General features: G+C 42.9%; 1 long non-coding RNA gene across 2 annotated transcripts in view; it reads left to right on the top strand.

Annotated features, from left to right (window-relative positions):
• Positions 1-19,338, top strand: part of LOC310758038 — a 154,547-nt gene extending 135,209 nt beyond the window's left edge. Inside the window, exons 3-4 of one of the 2 annotated variants that reach the window (XR_014545632.1) lie at positions 1,060-1,160; positions 19,076-19,338. This is a non-coding gene — a long non-coding RNA (uncharacterized lncRNA). The remainder of the gene's footprint in view (positions 1-1,059; positions 1,161-19,075) is intronic. The other variant, XR_014545631.1, reaches the window with a different exon arrangement.
• The last annotated feature ends 2,216 nt before the right edge of the window (positions 19,339-21,554 follow it).

Below are 21,554 nucleotides of genomic sequence, written 5' to 3'. Positions count from 1 at the left end.
ATGAAAAAAACGAAATGAAATGAAGGAAGGGATAGGGCTTGCCAGCATACCAACACTCTCCCTTGTACAGTATTAATTGCATGAAGTAACAGAACACCTGACTAGGGCTATGGAACGGGGCAGTGGTGGACATGGGACTTCAGCAGTGCCCTCTGCGATGCCAGAATACCACCTCTTGCCTTCTGTTGCTCATCTTTGTTACAGTCTCCTCTGCAGCACCCTCTTGGCTCGGCCCCCAGTGCGGGCAAACTGGTTGCACTCCCCTAAATCTGCCTATGCAAATCAAATTGCTGCATTTCAGATGTTATGGATCACAACTCCCATCCCACCATCCTTAATGGTCATGCTGGCTGGGGTGGATGGAAGTTGGAGTCCACAGGGGGCGGGGTGAGCAGCGAGCGTCCCAGGGGTGTGTGGCGGTGATGTCACTCCTCTCAGGGATAACACCTAGGGCGCACCACACACCCTGCACCCCCTTCCTCCGCCAGTGGGGGTCCACAACATCCAGAGGGTCCCCTTGGGCTATGCTGGTGGTGAAATTTCCATTTATCCGCATGAAACAACTGTCGGACATGCAGATGGATGTAATAGGACATAATGGATATAATAGGATTAATTGCCCATCAGAACTGCCCATGCATGGGAACAGCTCTGAACACACTGACACCATTTTAAGCACATGGGAACTGCTCTCCTAGAGCTACAATTCCCAGCACCCCTAATTCTTTGAGGAAACCCACATTCTTTAAATGTGGATGCCGCCCAAGTTGGCATCTGATGAAGAGTTTGGATTTGATATCCCGCTTTATCACTACCCGAAGGAGTCTCAAAGCGGCTAACATTCTCCTTTCCCTTCCTCCCCCACAACAAACACTCTGTGAGGTGAGTGGGGCTGAGAGACTTCAAAGAAGTGTGACAAGGTCACCCAGCAGCTGCATGTGGAGGAGAGGGGAAGCAAACCCGGTTCACCAGATTACGAGTCTACGGCTCTTAACCACTGCACCACACATAACATTTCATGAATTCTCCCCTTTCTCTGTTTCTCGCTTGCCTCCTCAGGGACCAGCCCTTACGACTTGCCTTGACCCTTCCACTTGCCAGAGGTAAATGTGGAACAGCAGCTCCTCGGGAACACGATTCAGAAAGCTCTGGAAAACAAGGTGACTCAACAGAAACAAATGAAGTGGAAAGCTCTAAGTGGCAGGTCATGGCTGTCTTAAGCATAAGTGGGGTTTTTCAAGAGCAGTGGGATAATCAGTCAGTGCTTCTCCTGTGAGCTTCAATTATACTAACAGAGATATAACCTGGAGTGATGCAAGCTGTATGGAAATGTGAATAACCAGTGCAGGATGACCTTCTTTTCCAGGGAACAAATACATTAACCCCAGTTCCATCTGGCAAAAAAGAGAGAGTGAGAGCTGCCTCTTCTCCACTTGCTTTTTGAGGAGTATGAAAATTGCTCTTCATACATTGCGCTCCATCATTGAAAAAACAAAGTTTTTGCACAATTCAGATGTTCGATACAAAATTCTCATCTGCCCTTTTTCAAGCTGACCTGCAGATGAAACTTTCAAAATGCAGCTCAGCTTTACATGCCATGATTGTGAAATCATGGCAATCATTATTACAGTGGTACCTCGGGTTACAGACGCTTCAGGTTACAGACTCCGCTAACCCAGAAATAGTACCTCGGGTTAAGAACTTTGCCTCAGGATGAGAACAGAAATCGTGCTCCAGCGGTGCGGCAGCAGCGGGAGGCCCCATTAGCTAAAGTGGTGCTTCAGGTTAAGAACAGTTTCAGGTTAAGTACGGACCTCCGGAACGAATTAAGTACTTAACCCGAGGTACCACTGTATACTGTTTTTTAAATTAAATCCTTACTATATTTTTTAAAACCAAACATGGAGGGGTGGTAACATTGTTTTCATCAGTACCTGTTCTATACACAATATAGAATGAGAGAAGTAGGGACATAGGAAGCTGCCTTCTACTGAGTCGGACCATTGGCCTATCTAGCTCAATATTGTCCACACTGACTGGCAGTTCTCCAGAGCTTCAGACAGGCTTCTCCCTCAGTGGGAACTGGATTTGGGACCTCATGCATGCAAAGCAGATGCTCCACCACTGTGCTATGGCCTTTCCTCCTTAGCATGGGATATTCTGGACTGTACCACTTCAGACATAGGTTGGAGATGCCATATTTTTGAATGGTTTCCCACATACAGAGCTCCCTGCACATAATAAAGAAGCAGATAAGTAATAGGGCTTTCTTATTAGCATGTTAGTTTTCTACATGGAGGGTGTCTTCCCTGTGGACCAACATTCAAAAACAAGACTGGCCATTGTCTCATTTTCTGCGCTATAGTTGCATGACCACTTTTCACTGCAATTGTAGAAATATAATATCTCCAAGTAGATATATTAACACAATAAACCTTTGGTTTTTTCATTTGTCTCTAAAGGTTTTCCCTGTTCATCTTTGTTGCTGTTTCACAAAAGATATATACTCCCTCGATCTCTATGTCTCCCTCCCCTACCTTGACCCTACAAAAAACATGTTCAGATACTTTCCATCATAAATCCTCTGATTTGACCCAGAACAGGACTGACTGTTCCTGATGCACATATTTACCCCTCCTGCAGAAGATTGTCCCATATAGTATGTTGTGTTCACCTCTTTTCACTTCATGTTCCCTCTAAGCAACAATACTGGCAAGAGCAGACAGTGAGGAGAGGCATACAAATCAGGAAGCAGCACAAAAATAGGACACTGGGGCCCTATGCAGGTATTGAAAGCCTCACACAATCAGAAGCTTGTGTGGGGAGAGCAAAGATGTGTTCCCTCCTGTCTTCCATACATTGGAAGCAGAAGGTCTGCAGTGGGGAGCTACAGACTTCTCACATGATTTAGAACCTTAAATCATGGTTGCTAACTTGCAGGGTTCTAGAACTGCATTGATTAGTTGGGTTAGCAGAACAAAGTTGTGAGGGAGTTAGATGCAAGTCTTAAGGGGAGCGGTTGGCGTTGTGGTCTTAACAACTGAGCCTCTCGGGCTTGCTGATTGGAAGGTTGGCGGTTCGAATCCATGTGATGGGGTGAGCTCCCATTGCTCTGTCCCAGCTTCTGCCAACTTAGCAGTTTGAAAACATACCAGTGCAAGTAGATAAATAGGTACCACTGCAGCTGGAAGGTAAGTGGCATTTTTGCTCGCTCTGGCACTCGTCACGGTATCCTGTTGTGCCAGAAGTGGTTTAGACATGCTGGCCACATGACCCAGAAAACTGTCTGTGGACAAACGCTGGCTCCCTCAGCCTGAAAAGCAAGATGAATGCTGCAACCCCAGTCGCCTTTGACTGGACTTAACCGTCCAGGGGTCCTTTACCTTTACTTTACCTAGATGCAAGCCTTACATTACCTTTCAAGAGAGAAGCTTCCACACTAAGGATGCTTTCAGAGGTGGGGATTATTGCATCAGTTTTCCCAATTATAATGCAAGCACCTGGCCCAGGTACTATTACTCCTTTTACACTGTATTTACACTGTTGCATCATGGGTCTCTGGCCTTTTGATGGATATGCTGCCATGACATACTATGTTTTAAATGGTGGGAAGAACTGTTAGGCCAGAATATCACCCCAAATTTCCTGTTGGAAAATTTTGACCCAAAACTCCTGTGATTTTCTGGAATGCAAGCAGATTTTTTTTCTGGAAGCAAATAAAACAGAAATGAGTGTGCTAAATTTCCACTGGTTTTCCAGATGTGGCTTTTACATTATGCAGAAGATCACATAAAACATGGAAAATATCAGTTAAGGAAATATTGATAAAATAGAATAAACTGTTGTCTGAATGCAGCCTAGACGTTCAGTTTGGAATAACCACATTTGGAACATGCATTCTCCACCATGGAGCATCTTCATGACACAATCAGAATATCATTGCTCTTTTAGATCTCACCCTTGTTTTTTCCCTTCAAGACAATAGAAAATCCAGCATTTTTTTTTAAAAAAAAAGAAGAGAAGAGAAAAGCAATCTCCAGAGGCGAGGATGGCTTTTAGCACTATAATTTTTGAGAGGTGTGATTTTGATCTGTGCAGTGACATTTCGTAGGTTGAGTGCTATGTCCACACCTTTTTCCTTCCCTGTCTTGTGTTCAGTTCCACCTCTCTTACTTTTCTTCCTGTTCGTTGGAAGCATCTGGCCTGCCAGAGTAATGCAGGGAAAAGTTCCCCTTCCTTTCTTTTTTAGTTTCAATCCAGAAAACTGGTCTCCCTTTCTCCTTCCTTTTCCCTAAGCAGCCACTCATTTTCTGTCTTCTGTGCCTGCACCCTTAGCTGCTTTTTCTTGTTTACATTGCTATACTATGCCCACTTCCAGCTTTGTAGAGATTGCTCCATTAGGCAAATGGGGCCCTGCCCCACCAAGCACAGTCTGTGCTCAGCCATCCTCCACGTGCCTGCCTCCTTACTCGGGAGGCAGGAAGGAGGGTGGGGACAAAACCAGAATCAGTTGGCTCTGCCTATTTCTGATCCTGCCTTCACCTGCCATTGGTTCTGGCTCCACCTACTGTCTTACCAGTCCCAATGGGCACTAGCCTCCACTGCACTAGCTATAGTAGGGGCATCTGGCTGACCAGCAGCTCAGCTGAGAGCATGGCTGTGGTGGCAGCAAGGAAGATGTGGAGTCCAATGAGAGGAGCAGTCAGTCCCCAACCCATCAAAGAATCCTCATTTTCTGTTTGGAGTGAGGGAGAAGCCCTGTTGCACAAGCAGAAATACTTGCACTGATGGGATGTTGACTTAGCACTACATTGGGTACAAGCCTCTATCTTGCAAAAGCAAATTGTCATCCCCTTTTCTTCTACAAATCTTTCGCTTTTATTTCCAGCCGGACTTTTAATTTATAAGGCGGCTGAACAAGCTAACAAGGACGTCAAACTTCAAGCAAAGTAAAACAAGAACAGTGCAGTTTAAAACCATTGAAAGTCACTTCAAACATTATATTATTAGCAGGTACACATTCAACACACACTCATTATGCATACCCACTTAGTATCCTTTCTAGTCACTTCACATATTTAGCTTGCATAGACAATATGGATACATGAAAGAAGGTATGTAAATTAATATAAGATTCAGCCAGCTTTTGAATCTGGTTCAAGATCTCATCCTGATCTTTAGCTCAGTAGTGGAAAACAAAGAACCCTTTTAGTTTCTGTCTACATATCGGCAAGAGGTGCTTTTATTTAATATTAAAATTATTAGTCATTAAAAGGTTTCCTTATCACTTCCTCCATGGTTGAGCCCATCAATGTAACATTCACAACCTTCTTCCACATAAATGGATCACATGTTACATACTATGGAAAATCGTAGCATACTCTCTGCTAGGGTGGGCATCGCTAGTGTGTTATATAATCACTTGATTCTCCACCTGAAACATAGGCAGAAGATGGAAGCATTGAATGGACTAGCCTGAGAGCAAGCACTGAATGGAAGCAGCAGTGTTGCCCTTTAGGAAACATGTAAATGGGTGCTCAGTGTGCGCTCCTTGTGGTTCTACAGCGTGTAAAGTTGATCTGAAACAGCTTCATGAAATGTGGCATATGTGCTGAGAGATATCAAGAACAGTACTGATGTAACTCCAGTAGAAAATTGGATATGTGTATCTCCCTATACGAACTCATAGAAATCTTCTATTTGATTACATCAGTACGAGTTCAATTTGAATTCATTTACGTGAACTTCCATATCTCTAGCCAGATAAATATGTCAGAAATCAGATGCTTCTCTGCAGAGCATCCATAGGTTCCCACACTGATCTTTTGCTTACCGAGATGGAAGGCAACTGAGAGGTGACGTAATATTCACAGAACGATGTGTGGCGTTGGCCTGTGGTGGTGTGGGAGAGAGTGCCACGAAAGAAAAGTTATCTCCCATTTCTGGTGATGCACCCTGCACTTTCAGAACTGAGATGGAAGCAAGCTGTCATCTGTTCATGCGCTGCAGATAGATGATGCAACAGATTCGCAAGATATTGTTATGGCTATGCGCCTTCTAAGGAACGCTTGTGCTTTATTTGATTTGTGTTGCTTCAGTTATTTATCCTGGCCTTAAAACATAGTGTGCATTCTGGGAAAAGATGGTGACACTGGTTATACAACAGTGCCTTCCCTGTCTCTGTCACCTTGTTGCTTCGTGCAAACACTTTCTATTTACATCTGTCGGCTCGAGTCCCTCCTGATTCTGATCACCCTTCCGCCAACATGAAAAGCATTGATCTCAGCGGTGTTACTCCCAGCTTACACATCCGGAGCTAGCCCTGTGTCTGTAGCTATAGGGATACATTGATATTCCATGAAAATCGCTTCCCATAGGGCATTCTGCCCAAGATGAGCTGTGAGTGCCTTTCCCATCCTCCACCCGGGAAATTACCATTTACAAGGGCACCCTGTCAAAAAGGAGGAGAGTGCTTATACTGATGTGCAAGTTACATTTTGGAAGAACTGAAAATCTCAGGCAGTGTTAAGGCACGCTCTGCTGTAAGCTGCTGGAGTGTTGCTCTCGGAACGCAGCCTTAATAATCATATACATATTCAGTAAGCATAGCCTTGCAGTCCACATCATAGTCAATCTGCTGTACATGTTCAGCACTACAGCAACTCGTTAAGGCTAAAATGCAAATTACAAGCTACATTCACCACTCTATACAGATGCCTCCTGCAGGGAGATGGTCTGTGTCACCATTACAATACTGTACCAAACAAGTGTATGAGGGGACAAGGGAGGAAATAGATCAAAATATGCTGATATACGTCGTAAAATGTTTCATAAGATAGTTGTGTGCTAAACAGCCGAACTGTGCCTAAGCACTAATGCTGCCACACACAAACATTATGAAAATATTTCATGAACTTGGGTGCATGGGGGTGTGGGATTTTTTCATTTTCAAGGCTACAGATTATTTCCTGTGTGTTCTTCTCTTTTGACTTTCACAAATAGCAGTTTCCGAATCAAAACAAACATGGATTACCTCCATTGTTCCATATCATCATGGCTTTTGCCATTCTGCTTTTTTCCCTTAGCACTGCCCTGGTTCTTTATCAGTATGATGTCCAAGTATGTGGACTAACCCCAGTTCACACAAAATATACAGCAGGTGTTAGGTAGGTGGAACACACACACACACACAAGGTTCTCAGGAGGATGAGTGAGATCTGTTGGTCTCTTTATTGCAGTGTTGACCAAACTTGGGTCTCCAGCTGTTTTGGGACTACAGTTCCCATCATCCCTCAACACTGGTCCTGTTAGCTAGGGATGATGGGAGTTGTAGCCTAAAACAGCTGGAGACCCAAATTTAGCCAACAATGCTCCATGGACATGGTAACTATGATTTCTGTGGTGTCCAGCATGCAAAGAGACAAACAGGTGATCTTCACCTATGGCAGACAATATCCTAATGATCATGGACTCTCTTTCTCTCCATATCAGTACCTAGGAACAGTTCAACTGTTTAACACGCACATGTTGAACAGACTCAGTATTTAATAGAGAAATCAGCAAAAGGGACATTGTTTGAGCCCTTTAACTGGAACAAACATAAAAGGAAAGAGTTAATAAGGCAGTCATTTGAAAAGTGTGTGCATTATTTATTACATATTTTTGACTTCCAGAACCTTGTCACAATTCATTTGCTTACATTTCTCTACTGCAAAAAGCTGTGAGAGGCTCCTGAAGTATATTGAAAAATGGAAGACCATCCAAGCGTCTCACAGGGTGCCTGCATCTTCTTCACATTGAGGGTCACACATTCACCCTTGACTTTAATGCAAAGCCAATTTCTATCATTCAACTATTCTGATTTCAAACAACATAGCATCTTGGAATGACAGGTTTGTTAGATTTCCCCCCGCCCCTCGTGGGATCAAACACAGTTTCTTCATCAGTATGACCTAGACTGCCAGGCTTTCACCCCTTAAGAGTTAAAATCACAAAAACTACAAAAACCATCAACCCACATCGCCTTTCATTTTGCAATCTCACTGTGCAAAAGTTTTTTTTTTTTAAAAAATGCTAGTCATCTAATTGCCTTTCTATCTGCTTCCTAGGAATTTGGGGTGCCTTAAATTCTCACATAACACCAAAATATATGTTTGTCATTGAAAGCAGGGGTAGGGAACCTCAGGTCCAGGAGCCTCTCTATCTGGGTCCCAAGCCACACCCCATACTGGCCCTGCTCCACAGCTCTTCTCCAGTTCTTCTGTCTGTCTGGAATGCTTCTTGCTTCCTGGCTAGAGAAGTCTTTATGCAGAAATGCCTGACAAGATATATAGACATGTAGTCAGAAGCTAACATTCCATTTTCCAAAGGTGAGTCTTGGAGTATGGTACCCACATGAGAGCAAAGAAGTTTTTCCATCACCTAAGAGAGAGACTAAGAAGGAAGGTCCTGGGACTTGAATCAGAATCCCCAAGAAATCTAGCCCAGAAAAACAAAAATGTATTGGGGCCAACAGTCAGCATCAAACTGATGTTGGAAGGGAGTTACTACTGCAGAGAGCCTTCCTCTCTTTATCCTACTGAACTGCCTGCAGCGTAGAAGGGCCTTTGAAGAAAAGAGAAGGCTTCTCCATCTTATAACCACTGGTGTATAGCAAACGAAGAATCTGCTGGGTTAATACCTTCTTCTAGATGAAAATTAACATCCTTTCCAACTGCAGCCAACCAGTCCCATGTATACAGGAAGAATTTTGCTAGAAACACGCATGGGTCTATTTGCAACCAGGGAGGGCTCGCTAGTTATTGTCTCTGTTAAGACGGCTTTTATTTTTCCCTTTCAAGTTTCCTTTGATTTCTCTGGTTTGTATGGAAACACTTTTCAAAAATCAGGAGCTTGGTGTGGTTACAGATTTTAACCATTAGGATCACAGAGCACTCTTCTTTTACAATATGCCCCACCCAACATTTTCAACTGCTTGACTATTCTTTTGGTGAATACCCACTGCCCAAATCCACAAGGAGCCTCCTCTTTTCTTCTCTTTCAATGCCTTGTGAAATCTTGTCTAGAAGCTATTCAGCGCCTGTGCTGAATAAACATAGCAGGGAGACAGTTTGAGAATTGTTTTGGTGTGTTTCTTTTCAAAGCTATTTATTCTCAAATTACTGCACTGCTTTACTATCCTTCTCCTCCTGCAACTCCCAGCAATGTATTTTTCATAAGTTCACTGGGAAAAGGCCAGATTTGTTTAATATTCTGTATGCCGGCTTAATAGCAGCAGCTCTAGAGATGAAAGGAACATCTGCAAATATTTGCTAATATTTCTGGTTCTAAAATACCCCACAATTTAAATTCTGAATGTGAAAATTTGAATGTGAAGAGGCTTACCTCTAATTTCAAGTGTGTTAGATTTGTTGGCACATCTCAACTGTTTTTGCTTCTAGCTTGACAGACAGATGAAACCTCATAAGTATAACCTTGTCAAATGTTAGGTCCAGTTGAAAATTATCTATCAAATCCAGGCTTACATTAAGCCTCATTTGCATTTGAACTGTTAGCTGTTGTCCAGTAACATATCAAATACTAATACTATCACATGACAATTATTAGATATAACATAACATTGCATGTCAACCAAGAAATGGCATCAGAAATGAAATATTGAAATAAATTGTCACCATGTTAAATATGCTTATCAAATATTCAGAAAATATTTGATAACTATTCAAGAATTCAGAGAAATTTTCAGAGCTCCAGATAGCTCACAGTCTTTCTATGAAATATATAAAAAAGTTGTCCAGTAGCACCTTAGAGACCAACTAAGTTTGCTCTTGGTATAAGCTTTCGTGTGCATACACACTTCTTCAGATACACACGAAAGGTTAAACCAAAAACAAACTTAGTTGGTCTCTAAGGTGCTACTGGACAATTTTTTAATTTTTCTTATATATTTCGACTGTGTCAGACCAACATGACTCCCTACTTGAGTCTTTATATGACTATTCGTATGTATATTTCATTGACTTCAGCAGACACAGATGTAATTTGAAGAAGAAGATGATTTCTGGTAATCAGAAATACACTGCTTCTGATCCTAGAGGTAGCCATTAATGGGCACATCATCCATGAATTAGTCTAACCCTCATTAATTTGTCCAATGATCCAACTCTAGTAGATATAGAGAAATCCAAGAACTAGTGGTGGAGCTTCATGCTCCAGCACCAGGGAGCGGGGAGCAGGCGGGGGTGGGGCTGGCATGCATCCCGGGGGTGGGGCATGTGTCATGGGGTGGGGCACACGTCCTGGGGGCGTGACACACCACCTGCAGAGGCGTGGCACCCAGCATAGGAGGGGGGCCCAGCTGCCATGGCATCCCACCGGGATCATGCTGCCAGGGGCGATGCACTCCCCCCACCCCTCTTCCCCCTTCAGTGCCAAGAACATGGTTGAGTGGGCAAGGAATAGTCAGGTCTTTTGTATTCTAAATGCAAAAAGGAAACCTTGAGGTATATGTGTGGGTAGGTGTGATCTTGGGATTTTCAGTGAGCAGATCATGTCAGGCTTCATAGTCCAACTCAGTGAAGGATGCAGGAACAAGTATTTCCTTTGTTTGCATTGGAGCTCTGAGCATATGTGTTGGTAGTCACATGTACACAAATGGCCAATGAGTCTGACTGCATGCAGGAAGGTTGGGATGTTAGAGGCAGGCAAGGTAATCAGTGGCAAGTGAAGGCTATGAAATTTGTGAATAGCAAGGGAAAGTAATGTGAAAGAAGAAGGACAGAAGCAAGGCAACAGGTTTTTGTTTGGAGGCCATTATATTGGCTATACTGATCTATAGACATTATTAGTTCCCTATTTCCCTGGAGAAATCTTGATGAAATTGGTTTCCTGTATTATTATCGTACATTTCATTCTCTGATTCCAATCAAAATTTACTACCCAGTGTTTACTTTACTTTTTCTGGGTGTGCAATATTTCAAATAGGCGAGATAAGCTCCAAAGTGAAGGATATACATCTTTTATTCCATGCCAGGGGAAGAGACATAAAGAATTGGAAAGTAAAGTTGTAGATTAGGATGTGAAAAGCTTATCAGGAGGGAAATGGTGGTGTGAAATTTTAAAAAGGAATGCAAACCTATCCTCATTTAGAGAGGATTTACTAGACTGATGTCACTGTCAGCATCGCCCTTGAGCCAGTGCCACAAACTGGACTCATCCACTCCAGCCCCGACTGGGCTAGGCGAGCTGGGTAGCACTTCCAGAGATCACCTTCTGCACAGGAACAGGTCAAAGTGCTGTGGACTCACAGAGTTGTGAGCACCGGATTCACTTTCACAAGAAGAAGTCGTCGCACAGCAGAGTATAGCAGAGTATAAACGACTCGGAGAACAGCTCTGTAGAATATCTTCTTTATTCTATCTACAACTATAATACACAACTATATACAGAGCTAAATGAGGTCTTAACGAAAAATGCTGAACTGCACTGAGTGTCTGCAGCTGCTCTTAGCAGCAACCTTATCTATACACACAATCTCTCTCTAACAGTCAGTCTCTCTCTCTCTGACACACAGTCTCTCTCTCTCTCTCCGATGTGAGGCTGGAGCGGAATAAGTAGATAGCAGAAACCGCCCCCTCCTCTCTGGAGAATCAGCAGAGAACATCAGCAGATTCTTGGATATGGGAAGGGTGAAATCTCCTCATCCACGGCATAGTTACTCATCAATGAATTTATTCATTACATATCTCACAGCTTTTTCCATCATGGAACTCAAGGTGGTTGACATGGTGGTCTCCCACCAGACACTGATCAGAGCTAGTCCTGCTTGTCTTCAACTAAATAGCTTCCTATGTGCCCTCAGATCATACCATGAAACCTAAGTGACAAACTTCCTCTGATTTGAGACCATTGACCTGAGAAAAAATAGGAAAGGAGCAGGTAGCACTTTGCCTCTTTTTAAACCTATTTAGAGGGATTTCCAATTACAATGTTTAGGAAAGTTTTTAATGTTTGATGTTTTATCGCTTTTTAAATTAATTTTCTGTTGGGCTGGGGAAACCCAGCCAGATGGGCAGGGTATAAATTACTGCTGCTGCTGCTACTACTACTACTACTAATGTGCATACATACATACAGATAAGTTACAGGAGAATAGAGTTTTCCCCAGGAACTTAAATGTTTAGAGTTTTTAGAGAAGTTGAAACTCTTCTCTTTCTTACATGGCAACATAGTAAAAAAAACAAAAACGTTTTACAATTGTGACCATTTCATTAGATTTAACTTTTCAGAGTACCTGGGTTTGATTAAGCTACATTTGCACTCTGATTTTCTGGTTGTAAATTTTCCATAGCGCTGCTAATGAACTTCCCAAATGCACCACATTCATTTTCAATCATTTCTTGTGCATCAGGTAGATGAGGTCATAAAACTTTTATACTTCTTCATTCATTCATGCTTGCCCAGAAGCTTCTTTCAGAACATAAATTTCTATTCAGTGACAAAGAAACTAGATTCTATTTCGTTTTTGTTTGGAAGTAGCTGGAGATGAATCCCACTTCATTCATTCCAGGAAACTTAGCACTATGAATGGGAGCTGGCAAATGATGGCATTACATGGAACAAGTTGAATTCTGGGGGCTGAGACTGTTCTGCTGCATCCCACTCTAGTATCAAAGACCTTGTACAGTACAACTATGCCATGGGTTTAAAGCAGTATCATGCCACTTTAAGCAGTCATAACTTCCCCCAAAGGATCATGGGAGCTTCAGTTTGTTAAGGGTCCTGAAATTTGTTAGGAAACCACTTCCCCCCGCTACAATTCCCAAAGTTGTGTAACAACTGATTCCTTTGCAAATAGTACTTCTGTGAGGAGAATAGGGGTCTCCTTACAACTCTCAGCACTATTTTTTTTAAAAAAATGTATTTTTATTAAAGATTTTCTTGATTTACAAAAGTGTGTGCAATGTCTCTCTCTCGTATTTCTCTCCCCCCCCCATGCAACATTTTTACAAATCAGTTTCATTTCTTGATACATTAGGAAAAAAAGGGGGAAAGAGGTGGGGTGGGTGACGATGTTTCTATTTTACTTAATATATGTAGGGTTTGGTGTCAGCGTTGCTTGTGCAGGTTCTTTGCTGTTCACTCTCAGCACTCTTTACAAACTACAGTTCCCAGGATTCTTTGGTAGAAGCCATGACTGTGTAAAGTGGTATAATAGTGCTTTTAATAGAGGTATAGTGGTATAATAGTGCAGATGTGGTCCATGTTTGCACCACTGTCCTATTGCCTGTCTCCTATATTGCATTTTGATGTTTCCCATTGAACCTGCACAGGGGAATTATAATGGCTTTCTTCTGCTTTAGTGAACCCTCAGTGACTTTGTGATAGCTGTGACTGCTGCACCAATTCTGACTTTCATCTCAGATTTATTTGCATGCCTGGCAACCAAGAGTTAAGGATAAAGAAAGCAGCGAACAGCAGGTGGTAGGTTCCCTGGAAACATGACTGCGTGAGACTGCAGCATTTGGAGAAGTAGGGGCAGAAGATCTCAGAGAGAAACTGGGGATTGAAGGGCTGTTATGTAACTAGGTTCCACTCAAGGTAGACCTATCTGGAATTAATTGTTTCCCTCAATCTCAATGAGACTACTTAGGTTGATACAACCAAAGGAGAAGAGATATATGGCCTCTTTTCCACACACAGTTGATGAGAAACTCACTAGCATTAAATGTTTTATTTGATACTACTAGCCTCATACTTGGCATTGTTCAGGAATTCAAAGGGAAAAAAAATCAGTGCAGTTTTCAAAATTCTGAATTGAGGTAGTCGACTGAACCTTTCAAAGCTGGACCAATATTAACCATTGATGCCAGCTTAAAACTAGTGCAGTTTTGGAAGGTTCAGTCTGCTACCTCGATTCAAAATAGCATCCAATTACAGCCAAACACAGATATAAACCTGCTCCTTGATCTTAGGAACCATCATGCAGTATTTGGTTAACAAAATCAATGCAGTTTTGGAAAGTTCAATCCACCATATTGACTAAAAATGGCACCCAAGTGCATAGTGAAAATACAACTTTCCAAAATCTATAATAGATGCAAGCCCTGCAACTGTTGCTGCTGCATTAAAACCAATCTCCCCTCTCTTGCCTTAATTTCTTCTAGCTGAGCCAAGAAGGACATTAACTTGTTCTTATTTTGATTTTATTTCTTCTCAGTTAAAAGTGAGCGTATAAAAGATAATGTTTGCAGCATTCAAGCATATGCAGCAATACACATCTTCTGCAGTTGATTAAGCTCTGGAGCTGAGTCATTTAGTATCCACCAAAACTGTTTATTGTAAGTATTCTTCAAGACTGAAAACACTGTTTTTTAATTATGCAGTTTGGGAAAGAACAGAACTGACACACCACAACACTGGCATAAATCACAAGTTATTGTTTTCTTCCCTCGTGAGAAACGGGAAATGCAGCTTCACCCATCTGTATAAACCTTCTTAATGAAGGTTTGCTGTGGACTGAGTCAATGAGAGCCAAAACAGGTTTAGAAACACATAATTCCTGAAGAGTTGCTTCATTACACTGATTAAGAGTGGAACGGGTTGCTGAACCTATTCCTCACTGTCAGAGACCTTACCTAGCTTGAAGATTTCAGTTAGTTTCGGTCTGAATTGGCTATTTCAACTCTGTAAAATGGCTTGTCCCCACAGGGACCCAAAAGGCATGCCTGCCTCTTTGGTTGATGGAGAGGGGAGCCATGTTTATTGTCCCTGCCTCTGGTCCAAACTACCCACTAGCCTGAGTGAGGCAGCTGCCTCAGGCGGCAGATGCTGGGGAGGTAGAAACAGCATTGGACGACAGAGCTCTGTCCTCCAAGATTAGAAGGTGCAGTTTGCCCTGCACCTCCTAAGTTAGCTTGCTGCCTTGAGGTGATTCAAATAAGATTCAGGACACACCTGCACTGTACATTTAAAGCACTGTGGTGCTCCCTTAACCATTGTGGTTTTCCCCAAAGTATCATGGGTACTGTAGTTTGCTAAGAATGATGAGAGTTTTGGGGAGACCTCTAGGCACCTCAAAGAGATACACAATTCCCAGATTTCTTCCCTAGGAAGAGGGACTGATTCTTAAACCATTCTAGGAATTATAGCTCTTTGAAGGGAATAGCGGTTACTACTTTAGCACCCTTAACAAAACTGCAATTCTCAAGATTCTTTAGGAGAAGCCATGACTGTTTATCATGGTGGTTTAAGTGTATACAGCAGATGAGGCCTAAACTAGATGTGAAGTTGGCTCCTGTACATAGAATATGGGCACCACCTTGACCTTCATCTCAGGAAGCAAAATGTTTGTGGCCCGACTGGCCCTGTCTGCTTTCCCCACCCCCACCCCCATTTATTTTTTTATTATTAATTTTTGTAATGTTGCTTGGTTTGCAAGCAAATGCGTGGGCTAGGACAGCCCAGCAAAAGAATGTTTTTGCAGCATTCTAAATGTGGTAATTACTATTCAAGTCATCATCATCATCAATTTGCATAACATGTCTCTCTTTGCACAATAACACAGAGCAGGGTTATTTGGGAGGAATGGAATGAGAGCAAAAGCTGCAGGGTCACTTAATTCCTTTGGTTGTCCCAAATAATTCTCTACAAACACAACCCCAACCCCCGTCATTTTCTAGCTACTCTCACAGCCAAACTATAAATCATCCATAGAAATAATATGAGATACTGTAGTTTTGGAGCTGTTTGGAAAGTTTCAGTATATATTGTCCAGGTTTCAGAGAGTTCATGTTGAGATTTCATGATGCATATATCATTTTTGGCAGGGCTGAAGTCTGTGCTAGTTGCTTTTCACAGAAAGAATGAACCTTCCCAAGGCACACAAGTGCAGTAATATTGTCTGTAGTATACAGCCTTGTCCATGAATGTTCAGAATGGAACATCCTTTTAACTGGGTGGCTAATATGCCTAGGGCATTTTTAATGGTCCACATGAGTGACAGAGAATGTGGGCCAGCAGCCACAAGTAGCCTGGATGAGGTCAAACCAACCAATCAGGATTTGGCCTTGGTAAACTGATTAAACATCTGGAAATGATCAAGGTAGCCTAGTAGGGCTACCACAATTTATAGACAGTGTAGGATGCTATTTCAGTGGGTCAAAGAGAGTATGCTATTCAACCATACCTCATTTGTGATGATCTAGTCACATTTTTGAAATTTTCTGAATAAATATCAAGTTGGAAAAACTCACTAAAATAATAATAGTAATCCTTCCTAGAAATGTGTGGCATGTCTTCCCTTTGCACAAATATGCTTTTAGTGTTCTCCAGATCAAGAGGACTTTTATTTATTATTTCTTTATTTTATTTATATCCCACCTTTCTTCCAAGGAGCTTCAGGTGGTGATACATAGGGTTCCTCTTTCCCATGTTATCCTCACAACAACCAAGTGAGGTAGGTTAGGTTGGGAGGCAGTGACTGGTTCAATGCCACTCCATGATGATGATGATTTATTATTTATAAAGTATTATAAATAATTTATAAATAATAACAGTACTCTGGGCGGCTCCCAACAGCATATTAAAAACACGCTCAAACATTAAAAACTTCCCTAAACAGGGCTGCCTTCAGATGTCTTCTAAAAGTCAGATAGTTGTTTATTTCCTTGACATCTGATGGGAGGGTGTTCCATAGGGCAGGGGCCACTACCGAGAAGGCCCTCTGCCTGGTTCCCTGTAACCTCACTTCTCGCAGTGATGGAACTGCCAGGAGGCCCTCGGTGCTGGACCTCAGTGTCTGAGCTGAACGGTGGGGGGGTAGAGACACTCCTTCAGGTATACTGCGCTGAGGCCATTTAGGGCTTTAAACGTCAGTACCTTTATGGCAGACTGAGGATTTGAACCCTAGTCTCCCAGGTCTTAGTCCAACACTCTAACCACTATACCACACTGGTTTTCATGCAAGTCATGCAAGGATACAAGGCCTACAGTGCCGAGGACTGCTGTATATCAATGGAGGGCTTATAATCAAATTCAGTTGACTGAAGTGGCAAACGTGCAATCTGTCATCCATGTGAAATATTTGGGATCTTGTTTTCTATGAGGATCAGCTTGTCATATTGAAGAATATCCACCATTGTGGGTAGGGCATACTTCAGACTGCATGGTAGAAGGGGAAAAGCTGAGCTGGTCCTCCACCAGGCTATTACAGTGCTGCTCTGAGTAATTAAAACATGAACGAGGGTGTCAGTGGATGCTAGAAACTGCCGTCTTCTAAAGTAGATGTATGATTGCACAGCGTAGTCAGGTATCACCTGGTAAATGGTTGTCTTGTGTTTCCCAAACGGACAGATGAAATTGTACTGTGCAGGGTCTTCTGGTATCAGGCTGTGTGGCTCCTCTCCGAAACGACTATGGTAACATCCACACCATTCATTTAAAGTGCTCTTATGCCACTTAAACAGCTGCGGAGATTCCTGGGAACTGTAGTTTGTTAAGGATACTGGGAAGTATAGCTTTTAAGGGCCAGCTTTTAAGGGACATGGGTGGTGCTGTGGGTTAAACCACAGAGCCTAGGACTTGCCCATCGGAAGGTCGGTGGTTCGAATCCCTGCGACAGGGTGAGCTCCCGTCACTCGGTCCCTGCTCCTGCTAACCTAGCAGTTCAAAAGCACATCAAAGTGCAAGTAGATAAATAGGTACTGCTCTGGCGGGAAGGTAAACGGCATTTCCGTGCGCTTCTCTGGTTCACCAGAAGTGGCTTAATCATGCTGGCCACATGACCTGGAAGCTGTACGCCGGCTCCCTCGGCCAATAAAGCGAGATGAGCGCCGCAACCCCAGAGTCGGCCACGACTGGACCTAATGGTCAGGGGTCCCTTTACCTTTACCTTATCCTCAACGAACTACAGTTCCCAGGAATTTCCATGGCTGTTCAAGTGGTATAAGAGTGTGGATATGGCCTAGATCCCGTGTAAGACCAATGACTTTAGAGCTATTGTTTAAGACATTCTGTAAAAATATCCAGCCTTCCATATCCGGCTTCCCATTTTTAAAGCTGTCCAGAATCCCATTTCAGAAATCAGTTGTCATGATTTCGTTGTCAAAAAATGTCAAGCATTTTACAGCCATAACCCACATGCAGCAGTATTAGAGCAGATTCACACTTGGCTGATTAAACCAGGTAGAAAAGCAGCCTGTCTGAGTGGTGAAATGCATGTTCGGCATGGTGAATATTTAACAGCATGCATGTGATGGAAATGGCTGGGTTTCCCTGCATTAAAAATAGAAGCAGCAATTAGGAGAGGATTATGGCCTAACTTCCATCATTTAATGCAAGGAAACCTGGCTATGCAAGGCTGCATTCCTATACTCACTTACCTGAGAGGAAGCTCCATTGAATTTGCTTCTGAGTAGAGATGTTTACACTAGACATCCATAGCAGGGGTGGGAAACCTCAGACCGGGGGCCAAGAGTTGCCCTCCAATGCTCTCTGTCTGGCCCTTAGAACTCTCTCCAGGCCACACCCCTCAGTGACCCTGCTTCACTCTCCAGGAATTTTGGTCTGGCTGCCCTGTTTTCATGAAGCCTGATATTGCCTTTTGTTTGGCTGGAGTGTAGAGAGTGGGTTGTGAGTGTGTGTAGAAACTAGTCTAGTGTACAAAGGTAAAATTTAAATGTCTTGCTTGGTCTCATTTTTGCCTCTGGCATGTGGCACTTGGGAAGTTGCCTGGAAGTGAATGTGGCCATTGGGATGGAAAAAGTTTCACACCCACTCATCTGTAGGATTGTACATTTATTTATTTAACTGCTCTATTTGTGTGTGTCTGCGTCTCTCTCTCTCTCTCTCTCTCTCTCTCTCTCTCTCTCTCTCTGTGTGTGTGTGTGAGAGAGAGAGAGAGAGAGAGAGAGAGAGAATTATGCCACAGTACAGTACTTAATGGGAGACTTTCCCCCTCTCACACATTTTTAATGCCTCTCCTTTGGGGAATGTAATGCAGACCAAAGAGAGCACCCTGCATTAAATGCCTGCTTAATTTCCTGTTGATTTGTTCATTCTCTCTTCATCCTTTCAGTCAGCGGCATTCAGAAGCATTTAGCCTCTACGTCTTTTCAAGGTCAAGCCTGATGCTATATGTGCTTGGAAATCACATGCCTCGGTCATATTACATGGCACTGTGAGGCAGCGAGACAATGAAGCCATGTGCGCAGGGACCACAGCAGCCTCGCGATGTCACAGCGATGAGGCAACCAAAGACGATCAGCTCTCATGAATCAGACTGCTCCAAGAGGAGGCAGCACAGCTTGGTCTCCAGACGGTGAGCCAGGCGAGCGGAGAAGAGCTGGGGTTTCTGTCTGCTTTATTTTGTGATCTCTTCTTATTTACAAAATAAAAAAATAAAAAAATAGAAGGAAGCCAGAGATGCATTCTGCCCCCCACCCCCATTTCACTCACTGAGAGATTCATTCTGATGATTTATTTGTATTGCATCTAGAATCCACTTTGCAGTCATTAATTAGTACCCAGGAACTAATTAGTTCTCCAGGTAGGCAAGCTGAGTGGGCAACTTGTGTCAAGCCAGCCTGCGTTTGGCACATAATGTTTCATGACCCTTAGCCAGGAAGGAGCCGTTCGTAGAGAATAGCATCAGATAAAGAGCAATAAGGAAAACAGAATGGGAGATCAATGGTCTACTGAGCCCATTTTCCTCAATGACAGTAGCCTTAATTTCTTGCCAGCATTTGTCAGGTCACCCTGGCTTTTGTTGTGGAGCACAGTGATAAAAAACCCAAAATGAAAACAACTATGTTAGTTCTGTGTCTTAGACAACAATGTATAAAATGTGAATCAGGGAGTGGAGCGGGAATGATGATTACGGCACCATCATTTTACACGGGGCTGCAAGCGAAAAGCATGGATCCCTGTCCCAAGGCACCTCCAGTCTGTATTTCAACAGTGTGAGGACCCATATAGGGGGAGAAAGAGACAAGATAACAACAGATGACTATCAGTGGATACAGTTAGAATAATTGAATCATAGAATTGTAGAGTTGGAAGGCACCTCAAGGGTCATCTAGTCTGACCCCCTGCAATGCAGGAATCTCAGCTAAATCATTCATGACAGATGGCCATCCATCTCTGCTTAGAAACCTCCAAGGAAGGAGAGTCCATCACCTCCCGAGGGAGACCACTCCACTGTCAAACAACTCTTACTGTCAGAAAGTTTTTCCTGATGTTTAGTCGGAATCTCCTTTCTTTGTAACTTGAAGCCATTGGTTCTAGTCCTACCCTCCAGAGCAGAAGAAAACAAATTGTATGTAGGTTGCCTACTCTTCCCTTTCCACCTTCCGCTTCTCATGCAGACATACTCCTTCCTGTGTGGGAATCACTTTCCCAAAGAGGTCACCCATGAAGTCATGATATCAGTTGGAATGCAACAGTCATATGAATGGAGCTGATTGCCTATTCAGTAATTTTCTTCCAGTTTCCTATCCTCTCTCCTGGTAGGGTAGCTTTTGGTTGGAATGATCAGGTCTAAGTGGTTATTGTATCAATAGTGTTATAAGGAGAGAAAAAACCTGCTCCCTTTCCCTTATGGGGTATCCATGAGCCTGTATAGAGTCCTTAAGTAGGTTCTCTGTTGGTAGGAGAAAATAACAGAGGCCAACCAGAGAATATTGAGAAGCAAAGCAGCTAGTGAGCATGAAACTGTTGCAACAGCATCCCCTACTCACCCCACGCAGGGAGGGAGGAGAGGAACCCAGAACAATGGTGTGTAAGCTCTTATATAGACTTTTGAAATTTCCTACCCTGTAGCTCAAGATCAACCCCCAAAACATCCTACATACATCACAGAAGGAGGTGGTCTGTAGCAGAAATACATCACGGGGGGGGGGGGGCGGTCTACTACAGAAATCCTGTCTTCCAGGAAACCTGACAATGGTCAATCATTGCTCTATCTCACAGCCCGGCCATTCTTTTGTGATGATAAATGCTTTAATTCCTGAATCCAGGTCACAGGCTCACCCTATTCATACACACATACGCCCTTAAGACAGGTAAGCAAAAGACAATGAAGAGGCTTTCCCATTTCCTTCCTCCTTGCAGAGAAATATTTGAGGTCAATTTGGGAGAGTCAAAATGGTTTCAGGATTGCTCTCCTGTCCTATTTCAGACATGCAGTTTATATACTTATGTATGTGTTTGCCTTGTAAATTTATTAACGTGATTTTTATGTATAAGAACTTAGAATTCATATACAGTGGTACCTCGGGTTAAGAACTTAATTCGTTCTGGAGGTTTGTTCTTAACCTGAAACTGTTCTTAACTTGAAGCACCACTTTAGCTAATGGGGCCTCCCACTGCCACACTTTCTGTTCTGAAGCAAAATTCTTAACCCGAGGTACTATTTCTGGGTTAGCAGAATCTGTAACCTGAAGCATCTGTAACCTGAAGCGTCTGTAACCCAAGGTACCAGTGTTACAATAGACAATATGTGGGAGAGCACTGCTGTGGAATGAGTCCCACACAGCTTGGTATTTTTATATGTGATA

Source organism: Podarcis filfolensis, assembly GCF_964270895.1.
Source record: "Podarcis filfolensis genome assembly, chromosome: 2".
Classification (NCBI taxonomy): Eukaryota; Metazoa; Chordata; class Lepidosauria; order Squamata; family Lacertidae; genus Podarcis; species Podarcis filfolensis.
Note: the sequence above shows the minus strand (reverse complement) of the source record. Positions and strands in the feature narration are given on the sequence as shown.